Source organism: Thermobia domestica, chromosome 3 (assembly GCF_964235325.1).
Source record: "Thermobia domestica chromosome 3, izTheDome1.hap1.1, whole genome shotgun sequence".
Taxonomy (NCBI): domain Eukaryota; kingdom Metazoa; phylum Arthropoda; class Insecta; order Zygentoma; family Lepismatidae; genus Thermobia; species Thermobia domestica.
This window is the reverse complement of record NC_137456.1, coordinates 33,016,870-33,030,009: the sequence shown is the minus strand read 5'-3', so window position 1 is coordinate 33,030,009 and position 13,140 is coordinate 33,016,870.

Below are 13,140 nucleotides of genomic sequence, written 5' to 3'. Positions count from 1 at the left end.
GCTGAAAACGAATGAGAGGGTATTAGAAATGGTGAAAAAAGCAATTTTAGACATTATGAAGAAGAGGAAGAGAAACTGGTTGGAATACTGGGCCTTCCGAATTTTACTCCCCTCTTACTTTTGCGCCCGGGGCCGTCGCCCCGCTCGCCTCCCCCACGGCATGGCACTGCGCTTGAATTCGTTCCAAAGATGTTGACAAATAAAGGGAGAGTATAATTTGTTGATACTCTCCATATTTGAGCGATCAAATAAAATATGTGTTTATGTGAACTGTCTATACACTCTCTGTTTAATAAGAATTCTCATGTATAATTACATTACCCACTATATCATACAGACCTATACCGTACCTTTCTCAAACTAATACTTGTTTGTTATAAAGACTATTTTTTTTATTCTTTTAATTTCTAGTGCAACTGGACCTGAGAGAAACGTGAATGTTATCTTGATGTTTTACAGATGACAGAGCATCGGGTTTAAATCACGACCTCTCACAACTGTTGTTTTCTCTAGTTTTGCTGTGAATAAAAACAAATGAAAAAAAAAGAAAAGAAAAGAAAATACGTTGTAGCGTGTTTCCATTGCGACGCCAATCTCTTTACCACGATCAACTTTGCCTCTCATGTTCCTTGTTGCTTTGTACGCCAATCCTCCCGTGTTCCTTGGTGCATTTTGCGTGTCGTCTGCTATCACATAAATGTCGCCTTTGTGTTTGAATCAAAATCTCTCCCATTTCTAAGCAAAAAAATATTTTTTCTTCGTTTAGACAAGAGTGACATCTCATGTATAAAGGAACAGAGAATCACAAAGCCACTCAAAAGATTAGACCTTGTTCACTTTGAATTCGACAGAAGTGACGACAACGAACATTTGAACCACAGACGGAAAGACACTTTTCTGCTGGTATTGATATTGCTACAGTACAAAGTCACAGAACCCACAACTATCAACTGTCCTTTCTGAGTGTGTGTAACCTGATGGTTATAATCGATGCGGGTGGCTTTGCGACTCTTCAACAAGCAGCCTCCTCACTCCAATACTTGTGCGACCAGCATTCAGTAAACCAGAAACTACAACCTTTCGCCAACACCCACAAAACTTTTGTCATGGTTAGTTACGGTTAAGAGAGAATTTTGTGCTAAATTCATCAGTTTCACCACCCTCGCTTCTCTCCTACCCCCTGACCATTCGTGTCAACTGTTTTGCCATGATAATATATGGAGATTGTTGTAGCGATAACTTTAAATGTTAGACCGTATTTGGTTGTCACTGAGGGACTGCGCAAAACCCCTAAAGGTCTTTAATTCACTTTTGAGGCTAAATTGTGGTGATGTTAGTGGATAATTTTGTTATGTATAGTGCGTGATAATATCGGTTCCCAGAAGTTAACATTATAAATGAGAGAAAAAGAGACACCAGTGAAATGGGAGATAAATGGAATTGTAGATATGTATAGGTAAATACTTAAAATAATAGAAAGACACACAGGGTGTTCACCAATTACTCGCAAAATGAAACGATGTAGATTTAGAAAACTGTATTGCTCAATCATATATTATCCAAAATTTCCGTAAATTTTGCACTTTTTTTCCTCAGTGCAGGCGAGCTTCGTTGTGTCATATTAACTTACCACATCATTACCGAGAGCCCTATTGTTGTCGCTTGACGAAGTTCTATTTCAGATCCCGCTTGTGGCTATATGGTTAACTATGGGACGGAACATTGAATTCAATTTCCAGAGGGAGCTCATGTGGTTCGATCCTACACCAAGTCATAGGTTCATGTCTTATATAGCCTCGACGTTGAATGATATTCTAAACTCTATATGAGTCAACCAATATCTATTCGTCTTTCCTAATGTCACGCATGCAATATATATCCAACCATCTAAATTATTTATTTCAGTCTCATAAGATCAACCGGCACCATTCCCCTTTCCACGTCGCATGCGTATTGGCCTGGGTCGCACAACACTCACTTCTCTAAGTCAGTGGTTCTCAAACTTGTTGTTACTGCAACCCACATTAAACAATAAAAGTACTCTGTAACCCACCTACTTTTATTCAAATACACATAGACATTCTTTCTCAATAACTGTATCACATGAAACTCTATGCATACGTAAAGACAGTTAAAGTGTTTCCATAGAAAGATAACACAGAGCTAACACTACTCCCGATGCAATACCCTACCCCGTGACAGATTTTGACTTATTCACTCTCCACCCTAACTCAGTATCCTACTGACTGTACAACAGAGCCGGGACCTGAGTAACCACTTACACTTTACCTCATTAACAAACGCTTCCAATTTTTATTTTCTGAGTAGTACTTCACGATATATGTATCTGCATCAAATTAAGTTTTCATAATTAAAAGGAAAAACTTCTCGCGAAACACCCCCCCAAAAAAACGGTCTGAGACCCATCAATGGGTCGCGACCCACACTTTGAGAAACACTTCTCTAAGTTGTTTATATTGGAGATGTTTGCATTGTCTCACTACTGCTGACAGCGTGTATTTATGGACACAACGAATGCAAGGATCTCGTAGCAACTGTGCAAGAAATGTTTCACGATCAATGAACAATGTCTGTGTCCTGTCGAACATCCGTCTTTGTTATTTCCTCGACCTTCCGGGGAATATATTCGTATGGTAAATATCTCGGTGTTCACAAAGGTGGCAGCCAATCCGTGATCCGGAGCAATTGGAATTTATTTCTTGATTTTTTTTTTTTTTTAAAGAAAGGGTTCTCAATATTGAATAGAGTCAACACATGGTATTAATTTCTGTAATTATAATAATGCACGCCATCCTTAAACTACAAGGTCTATCTGAAAACGTAAAGTCACTCATTTTATTGTGAAGCAACTGTACGTTGCGGCACCCTCTATCTGGTGGGATCGATGCTGGCATAAGTCAACTACCGAGCGAGTGGTTGCCCAGTGGTCTCCGAGCTCTTGAAGATGAAGGAGGGATGGTTTCGTAAACTTTTGTTTCGCCTCTTGTACAGTGCTCACTGAAACAAAAATAAGCGATCATGTTTTGTGTGAAGCTCGGCAAATCTGCAGTGGAAACTTTTCCAATGGGTTCAAGAGGCATTCGCTTATGAGTGTTTATTAACAAAGGCAAATCCATAGATGGCACAAGGCATTTTCGGAAAGCCCTTGAAAGGTCGACGACGAAGCCTACTTTGAACACCCATCAACCTCCTTAAACGACGAAAATGTGACTTATAGGAAAATTTTTTTACAAGCAGATCGTGAAATGAGTGTTCGTTTAGTGGTCGACATGTTAAATATTCCAAAAGCTATCGTCCACCAGATTGTGACAAAGAGTGAGAAAAGTGTGCGCGAAGCTTGTCCCAAGAATTTTGATCGATGATCAAAACTCCCTGCGAGTGGAAATTTGTCAAGACGTCTTCGAAATGTGCGAAAATGATCCTCACTTTTTGGACAATTTTAACGTGGCAACGCCGCCTCAGCCACCCTACAGTCTCGATTTGGCTCCCGCGGACTTCTAATTATCTCCCGGTTTGAAATCTTCCCGTAAAAAGAACATTGTTACAGTACAATTGACGACGTGAAAGCAGCTTGTGAAATGGCTTTAAACGCACTTGCGGAACAGGCCTTTCAGGGTGTCTTCTCAAATTGAAAATCTCGCTGGCAAATATGTAACGACGCAGGAGGACGACATTTTGAAGAATTTTGATGTACATGTATTATTACTTTTATTATTATGTAAATTATTATGCTTTTTATTATTATATTTTATTTTTCGTACTAGACTTGGTGACATTACTCTTCGGACAGATCTTGTATTACTATAATGAATTCGTAAGATCTCTGTCTTATGTATGAATAGTGTAATGTCGAAACAGGGCGCCTATGTAGTGGTTTCCAGGGAAGGCAAGTAAAAGCGACGTTTAAAATATAGTTTCAAATTTTGCTGTAAATAATGTAAAAAATTCTACTGGGTTTTCATAATTCCCAAGTACAATTTTCTCTTAGGGGGCAAGCGCCCCACCTTGCCCCCCTGATGGGCGCACTTGGATATATACACTTATATTAGCAGATTCCTATCTTGTGTATGAACAGTGGCATTTACATGGTATACCTCATGAAGAACTAAAACCGATAAAGAAACGTAAGTCATTTCGGCAACAAGAATTACACAGATTTCTTAATATTATCCTCATTCTTGCAAAGTGCTATCTATCATTTTGATGTGCAGTGAGGGATGTAGTAGTGGAAATTTCATTATAATTATAGAATTACTAGCTACATAAGCCAAACTTGGTTGATTTGGAAATTAGCGTAGTCCATATTTATGTATGTAAATGTTTTACAAGACGTACTCAATAAAGAAGAAGAGAGGGACGCATAAAACTTTGGAAGGAGCCTGCCTCTGCACTGTACAAGGACTTCCTAAAAACAGAACGTTACTTGAGACACCTGGATTGCATTATTTGTACACATTTCTCCATGTGTACCGCTCTCTGGTTTCATTTATACTGACCTACTCATTTTTATTTCGACTGAACATTGTATAGGTTATTATCATTTGTCATCCCCGGCCAAGTAAGTTTGTGGTGGACAACATCGTGTCCGTGGGTATTCTCGGGTTACTCCCGTTTCCTCCCATTTTCTCATTGCACTAATTCTTCCATTGGTAATTGATTTGCTTTAATCATCGCATCCCTTAGTCTATAGGGCATAATCGTAGGACGTTAAACTGAACGATTTCATTTTTTATTCTTTGGCAACAATTTTGTTGTGCATTTTTTTTTCTAATTTTCGTGTGCTACTAAACAGTAACGACCTTTACATAGGATCAACCAGGCAATTGCCCAGCTTCCGCGCTTCAGCACTCTTGATTTTGTTTCACAACATTTATGGAAAACAATTACGTGTCATTCAATGAACATTCTAAAATTTACAAAACTGCGAATAGACAAGCCGATTCTAGTAGAAAGCGTATATAAATAACCTATCTGCGGGACATCAACACGTAAACCAAGAATACAAGTGTCCCCTTCCCATTATTCCTTCCAACTACATAATCAGTCATGTTTTAGAGTTCCGTTGCAACTCAATTAATCCTGTAGTCTAATGGCCCTACACTATTGTGTAACGAATTTAGTGATTTAGTTTGCGGCGTGTTCTTTGCCATTTAGTGTTCACTCAAAAGTTTTAGTTGAATTTTTCCATTGTTATTTAAAAATTTAAAGTCTGTTACTTTACAAACTGTCTTTACGTGATCTTCATGTGTCTTCCCATTAAAAATCAGGGAAAATGCTCACCCGCGTTTTCGAAAATTCCGCTTCTAGAGTACGTTTCTTTTTTCTTGGCACGCTTTCCGCCTAAAGGATGGATTTGTCTGCAATGCATTGTTGCCACTCCACGGTTAAGTTGCGGGTTGTTACAATACTCTAAGAAACACAGCAAAACGCCACACCACTCATAGATCACTGTAACACACTTGTACGCGTGTGGCAACTAAGCACTTCAACTACCCGCTAAATTGGTAATGACCTCATTTGATGGGCTGACTGACAACTAACGTCATCTAGATGACAAAACAAAAACGACGTTTACTGGATTAAAACGTTCAAGTGAGTGTTAGCAGAAAATATTTTAAAGGCCAACCAACTGCACTGGCGGGAAGTGTGCCGAGATAAGCGTACTCTAAGGGAGGAGGGAGGGAATTGGGTCATCTATGTAATACGCAAATTTCCCTTTCTTTATTCAGAAAGTACCCAATGTGAGGACGCATTTAAGTTGAAGATTTGAAATTCGGTATATAAGCTCATATAAAAATAAGAGAATAAGTACTTTAAAGTTTTCCAAAATTTCACTCCCAAGAGGGGAAGAGGGATTTTTTTTTTTTTAATATTGAAATTTTCTTCTATTTATTCAAAGGGAGTCATATGTGCGGATTCGCTTAATTTTGAGATATGAGATTTGGTTTATAAACTCTTCATTAAAATAAGGAGGCACACATTTCTGTGTTTTTGAAAATTTCGTCCCAAAGAGAGAAAAGAGGGACATTTCATTTCTAAAATACTCAATTTTTCCTTTGTTTAATCAGAGCATGGAGTGTGATTATTCGCTTAAATTGGAGATCTGATATCCGATCTATAGACTTTTAACCCTTCAACTGGTTATGACGTAGTATTACGTCATGGCATATGTGCAGTGGAAACGGCTACGACGTTGTACTACGTCTTGACTAAAGCATCACTAATGTTCAGTGGCAATGACGAAGGTCTTTCTTGAAAACTTATCTTAAATTTAAATCGGAAACAAATCAATAGATGACTCTGAATGCCTATAATGTGCAAAGGACATTGGTTTTCGGAATAACACATGGCACATTATTGCTCGTAAGAACATTCCTGTTGCTGTAATAAAAGTAGCAGAAACTGAATTTCGAAACAGAAGCAAAGTCTTGGTAAGATGAATTTTAGTTGTCCATCTTGAATTTTAGTAAGATGAAAAAACATCAAGCAGTCTTTGTAATGTTCTTTGTTTATTCTTCCAAGAGCGCCCATCAGGGGGGTAAGGTGGGGCGCTCGCCGTCCCTAGAGGAAATCGAATTTAGAATATCGAAAACCCAATTGAATTTTTACATTAGTTACAGCTAAATTTGAACTTATATTTGAAATGTCACGTATACTTGCCCCCCTTTGGAAACCACAATATGGGCGCCCTTGCTTGTGTGCTATTGCTGTTTGTGTAAAACATACATCCATCGTTTCATAGTTCTACAAAGTAAGGATGGCGTCCAGAAGCAGAAAGAAGAGAGAAGAGATGTATGATGAAGAGACAATTCTTAGACTGCTTGAAGATGACGGTTCAGATCACAATATGGATGACTGGTTCAATACAGATGTTGAAAATGAGTCAGAGACGTCAGAAACTGAATATAGTGATGATAATAATGAAGATTCGGACAGTATAACTTGGAGGTCCAAGCGTTGTGGCTACGACGTAGTACTGCGTCTGCCACTTGAGAGTACACATTTCCGCAAGGGGGCAGACTACTAAATATTTTTCAAAAGCTAACAATTTTTCTTTTGCCTGTTTTTCGTAAGTGAAAAGAGATAATGAAAGGTAACTTACCACAATAATAGATAATGTTATTCTACACCTCAAAATACGAATCGGAAGAATAATCAATGCTGCCATCCATAGAAATGACAGTGTGGCCAAAATTAGAATTACCCAAAAATCTTGAGTAAGTCAGGGACTAGAACAATAAACTCAACGGTAATTGATGATTTATCATGATATCTGTGTTCCGTGTTAACTACTTTTTAAATAATAATTTCGTTTATTTTCTAATAACTTACATAAGTTTTTACAAAATAAATAACTGCAAGATGTGAGGATTCATTTAAATTGAGGATGTGAAAATCAGTATATAAACTCTTAAATAAAAATAAAAGAATAAGTGTTTCAGCATTTTTTAAAAAAAAAAAACTTCGCTCTTAAGGCAAGAAAGAGGGATATTTTATTTAGTTTTGAAATTTTCCTTTATTTATACACAAAGTGTTCAATTCGGGGATTGGTTTAAGTTGGAGATGCAAAATTAAGTAGATAAAACCTATATAAAAATAAGTGAACATATTTCAGCTCCAAAGAGGGAATACTGGAGTGTATTTTGTAACATCTCTTTCTTTATTGATTTCTAACATCCCTTTCTCTTAAATGGAAGATGTAAAATTTGACATATAAAATCATATAAAAATAAAATAAATCAAGTTGTGCTGCATTTGTTAATGAAATATTTTATTGTAAAATATGAACAGAATAATAATATGGCAAATTTCGAAAGAAAAACTTCACTCAAAGAACACTCACCCTCAAAAGTAAACTACCCCTCTTAGATTTTACATTTAAAAAAAAATGACGTACCCCATATGTTAGGCAGGCACGTAGCCAGGATTTCGTGAAGGAGGGGGGATCCGTGACATGAAATACTGTGGTCATCACAACAGAGGCTCGATCATTCTAAACTATTTTACTGCAACATAATTGGTTAGTTCAGCTTGGATTTCGTAACGGGGAAAGTGGGTGGGTGGGGGGACGTGACATGAAATTCTGAATGCCCAGGAGTTCGATCAATCTAAACTACTTTACTATCAACACATATTGGTTTGTTAGGACAATAAAATTAGGATATGTTGGTAAGTATTTTAATAACAAACTATGAGAAATCTCGAGTAAGATAATATTAATAATAATATTAATAATAATAATAATAATAATAATAATAATAATAATAATAATAATAATAATAATAATAATAATAATAATAATAACAATAATAATAATAATAAAAACGTGCTGAAAAATATTTTACAATATTTACATCCTTCCTCTGTTCATTCAAATATAACCAGTTTCCTTTCATTATGACCCCAACTATTATAAAAAGTACACACTCAATAATGTCTTGTAAAATATTTTACAATATCTGCGTTCCTTTCTCTGTTGAATCGAATGTTAACAGAACTTTCTTTCCACATAAATTTTTGTTTTTATTATTCCGCCAACTACTGTCTGTTCCAATGACAGTTTAAAGGAACAGTAGAAAATTGCTTTTGAAATAACATGTTTGATACTGCAAGGATGCGATGACAAAAATTTGTGATAAAAAAAATGTCCCCGTTGTTACACAACGGTACTATAATTTCGGAAGCTTGAAATCTCCCTTGAAATCTCCCTGACTAGTAGCAGAAGTTCTGAGAATTCCGTAACTCTTCTAGAAATTTTAAATTCCCTGACTCTTCCAGGATATCTCGCTCACCTTGCCACCATGTATTTCAAGCAATACAAATCTCCTCATAAGAAAGAGTAACCAAAAGCTTCCTGATTTTTTAAAAATTCTTTAACGCGATCCTTCTTTTTCTCATTTCATTTTTTCAATCCTTCCTTATTTTCTTATTTCTGGTCTCGAAGGGGGGGGGGGTCTGGACCCCCAGACCCCCCTTGGCTACGTGCCTGTCTTAGGGCCAGTGTTCGAAGTGGAAAATAAGCAGAGATGGTATATTTTGACTCGTCATAACGGCTATCTAAATGTTGAAATACAGTGAGGATATTTTGCCTAAAAGATTACATTTCTATTTACATAATGACTGCAGACCATTGGACAGCTTTTCTGTAGTTACGGGGAAAGAACTTTGATCCCACGCCAACAGCTTTCTGAAGAAAATTTTTAAAAAATATCCCCTTATGTTGTATTATAGAGAATTATACACTAAAATACTCAAGAAACCTTATTTTTATATTAACAATTTTCTGCGGGAAAATTCCAAAACCCCCCACTCGACTGAAGGTTATTCCAAATTCCCGGAATGTTGCCCGTATGCGAAAGAACGCAGATTTATCGCAATTCCCGGAGATGGGATAACACGCAGGAAGGATGCAAACGCCGTTCATACAGACAGCCAGCGAGACAGCATTGCGCGATGAGTTGCATATATCGCGTAATGAGAACAACGATGAGATGGATGTTAGAAACGAAAATGTGTGTAGGCAGTAGTAACACAGAAAATTGTTACTATTACTGTTATGTTGTACGCGTATTTTCGTACTGATATAATGTTGATACCCATGTGTGGTACTGATATTAATGTTGCTGTTTATCTTACGTATGTGGACCATCTGCTATTACGTTCTACTGTGGTATGAATTTTTGTTCCTATTACCAGATATATGCAACCCACTGCGCAGTACTGTCTCGCTGGCTGCCTATACGGACGGGTTTGCATCCTTCCTGCGTGTTATCCCATATTCGTGCATTGAGATAAATCTGCATTTTTTTTTTCGCATATGGGTGATGTATGCACCCAAAGCAAAAACACGTATTTTCTGTTTTCGTTTCTTCTTTCTTCCTGCTCCTTATCACCCTTTTTGCTCATTTCCGTAACACATTGTGACAATGTTATCTCTTCTCGTTCTCGCTATATTCCACATAATCTCATTTTGACCCCATTTTTATGCCCCTATTTGACCTTTTCAATGCGCTTGTTGGCCAATATAAAAATACGTGTCACTTCTTTATCGATGTTCTTTATGTCTGTGCAATCTTATCACAATCGGCGTGTTACACCTGGGTACCCTGCCGTGTTAGAACAATAATTACATACAGTATTAATGAAATATGACCAAAATCATCTGAGTCGTTTCTGAGAAAGTAGTCTGAAAAGAAACTCATCTCAAAGTGTGAACTATCTTGTAAATTTTTTCGTAAGAAATAATTTGCAAACTACAGGAATAATAATTAAATATATATTTATCAAATATGAACAGAATTGCCTGAAGGTGTATGAAGTATTGCTAAGGATTTCAGCTATACCATTTAGATAATTACTACGACAGAGAATCAGAAACTAAGATTATAAGGCTGATATTTGTGGAGTTTTGTCTGTTATAGAGGAATGACAAGTGTCCGGTAATTTTACTACAGGGAGTTGGCAACTGCACAGAATTTCAGCCACCCACCATTTAAGAGTCTTCATCCCGGCGAAATTAAAATACCGCCAATTTTACAGTAATTATGTGATATCTTCAAATAGATAAAAGATAATTGAAATGTGGAATAAGAGTACCCTAGACAATATTATTTTACATGAGATACCGTTATCACGACTCACTTGTCTGCTTTCGATTTCGAGCCATTTTGAAAATCGGCATTTATTTTCGCGTTTCTAAACAGCTGAAAACGGAAAGCCACTAGGTGACTTGTGATAACGGTACCTCACGCAAAATAATATTGTCTAGGGCGCTCTTGTTCCATATTTCAATTATCTTTTATGTATTTGAAGATATCACATAATTACTGTAAAATTAGCGGTATTTTAATTTCGCCGGGATGAAGATTTTTAAGGCACTAGTTGTAGGTAAACACAAATGGCGACTCGTTTGGAAAACTGGTCTCACGAATAATTTTTCTCAGTTATTTGATTTTTGTGAGTGAAACATGTAACCGTGGGTGAAATTCGCCAGCAGCTGGTAGACGTTTATGGAAAGACTGTAATGTCTCGTCAGCATGACGCAGAATGATGTCGAAAGTTTGCTTCTCGCAGAGAAAACGTCACCGACGAGAAGCGTAGCACGGCATCAACATATTTGAAGACAGCTCGAGCGGAGGAGTTGATTCAGGACAACAAGATCACGTTGCGGCATCTGATGGTAGAAGAAGCACCTAAGAGGCCGTCACTTCGTTTCAGACGTAGAGATGAATCAGTTCGTGACAAGGTGGTTTAAAACACGTAAGAACAGGACTTTTACCAGCTATGATTCTTCAAACTCATCCCACGATGTGATAAGTGTCTCAAGCGATATCGCGGCCACGTCAAAAAAGTAACGTAATGCATGTACCCTCTGTTGAATGAATTCGTATGTACCGGTATTGGTTGTATGAAATAATATACAGTATATACACGTTTCACTGCAGACTGGGTAACCTTACTTTCTGATCATCCACCGTATAATTTCATTTCAATTGTTAATGTGTTTCTGTTCTTTTTTTAAAATCTAGAATGAAGAATGTAGAAACCTTCAAACGTTAAGAAGCCTAAAAAGAATAATAATATAGCATTGTGTATTTTGACCAGGATGTCCCGCTAACTGATAGTTCATTGACAATCATCTTGTTTGCGAGCTTTAAAGGAAATAATTTGAAACAGGATGAGAAACAATTTGCCAGCCATCTTCTGCTTGTTATTGTGGTAAGTATACTGTTAATAATAGTAGTTGTAGAGAGCAAAGGTGGCGTAGGTCAACGAAAACTTGACCCATGACCCACTGACTCACCAGAAACAGTGGCCCACGACCCACCATGATTCACCACTCACCGTGATCCACCATAACCTACTTGGACCTACCACCTACCAAAACCCATTGTCATTAACTCTGACCCATGATCCACGCCCTCCTCTCTACTGACTAAAGAGTTTACACTTGTAACAAAACAAGGCTGTGAAATTATCACTAATCGGAGTTTGAATTTCCACTGTCATTCGCTCAAGCACCACCCTGTTACTATACAGATCAATCTGACCATTACGATATAAAATGATAGTGTTTGTCATGGATCATATTACTATGAAGATCAAATATCAATATCCAAAAGTGCCTGAAGTTCTTTTTTCACTTAGATATACTCATCTCAAGTAAGTAAATAGAGACAAATGGAAAAGGAAGAAAACTGGGGCCTTGAAAGTAAAACGTAGACAAATTCACCAGGGTTCAGAAAATGCTGTATACAGTGCACTCAGTAGAGTGAGTTGAGTTATAGTAGGTCACGTCCTGTGGACCCATGGGTCACTGACCCACTCAGAAATTTTGACCCACGACCCACTGGCCCATTCCATCTCTGAAGAACCTTCACCCGCTCTGTGATTAGAAATAAAATATACATGTTCGCTATATTATTATAATGACTGTCACATATGAAGCCCAAGGGCTCTGACTGAGTCCTACCGAAAGAAGCAGGTGAAGGTTCTTCAGAGATGGAACTGGGCCCATGGGTCGTGGGTCAAGATTTTTTAGTGGGTCAGTGACTCATGGGTCCACAGGATTTGACCCACTATGACTCCACCCACTCTACTCAGTGCACTGTATACAGCATTTTCTGAACCTTGGTGAATTTGTCTACGTTTTACTTTCAAGGCCCCAGTTTTATTTTGGCTGTCACCACCTATTCCAGGAGTAAAGAAAGAAGTAAAGTTTTGTTTCAAATTTTATAAGTACTGTAAAGTTTCAAACTATGGCAATTGAATACAGGAACCAGAAGGAACAGATCTCTAACTTCAGGCAGTAATAGGAGGATACGATAGAGATATAGCCTGTTCTTCGGACACTTAAATCCGTATCAGAAACAGTATCTTTTTATCTCCTAGTATTATTATAATAAAAATATTATTATAAAAATCACAACTGAAGCTAGAAGTTGTATTATTGTTCACTGTTTTAGGTTTCAGTAAAATAAAAACAGCTTAGAAAATATGAAATCTATCCTTGGAATCCAAAATCAGATTACTTGTCGCCTTGTATTTTCACACATATTTATTTATATTGATAACAGATAGGGAAATTTTCTAACATAAGTTCAACCGTTGATTACATTT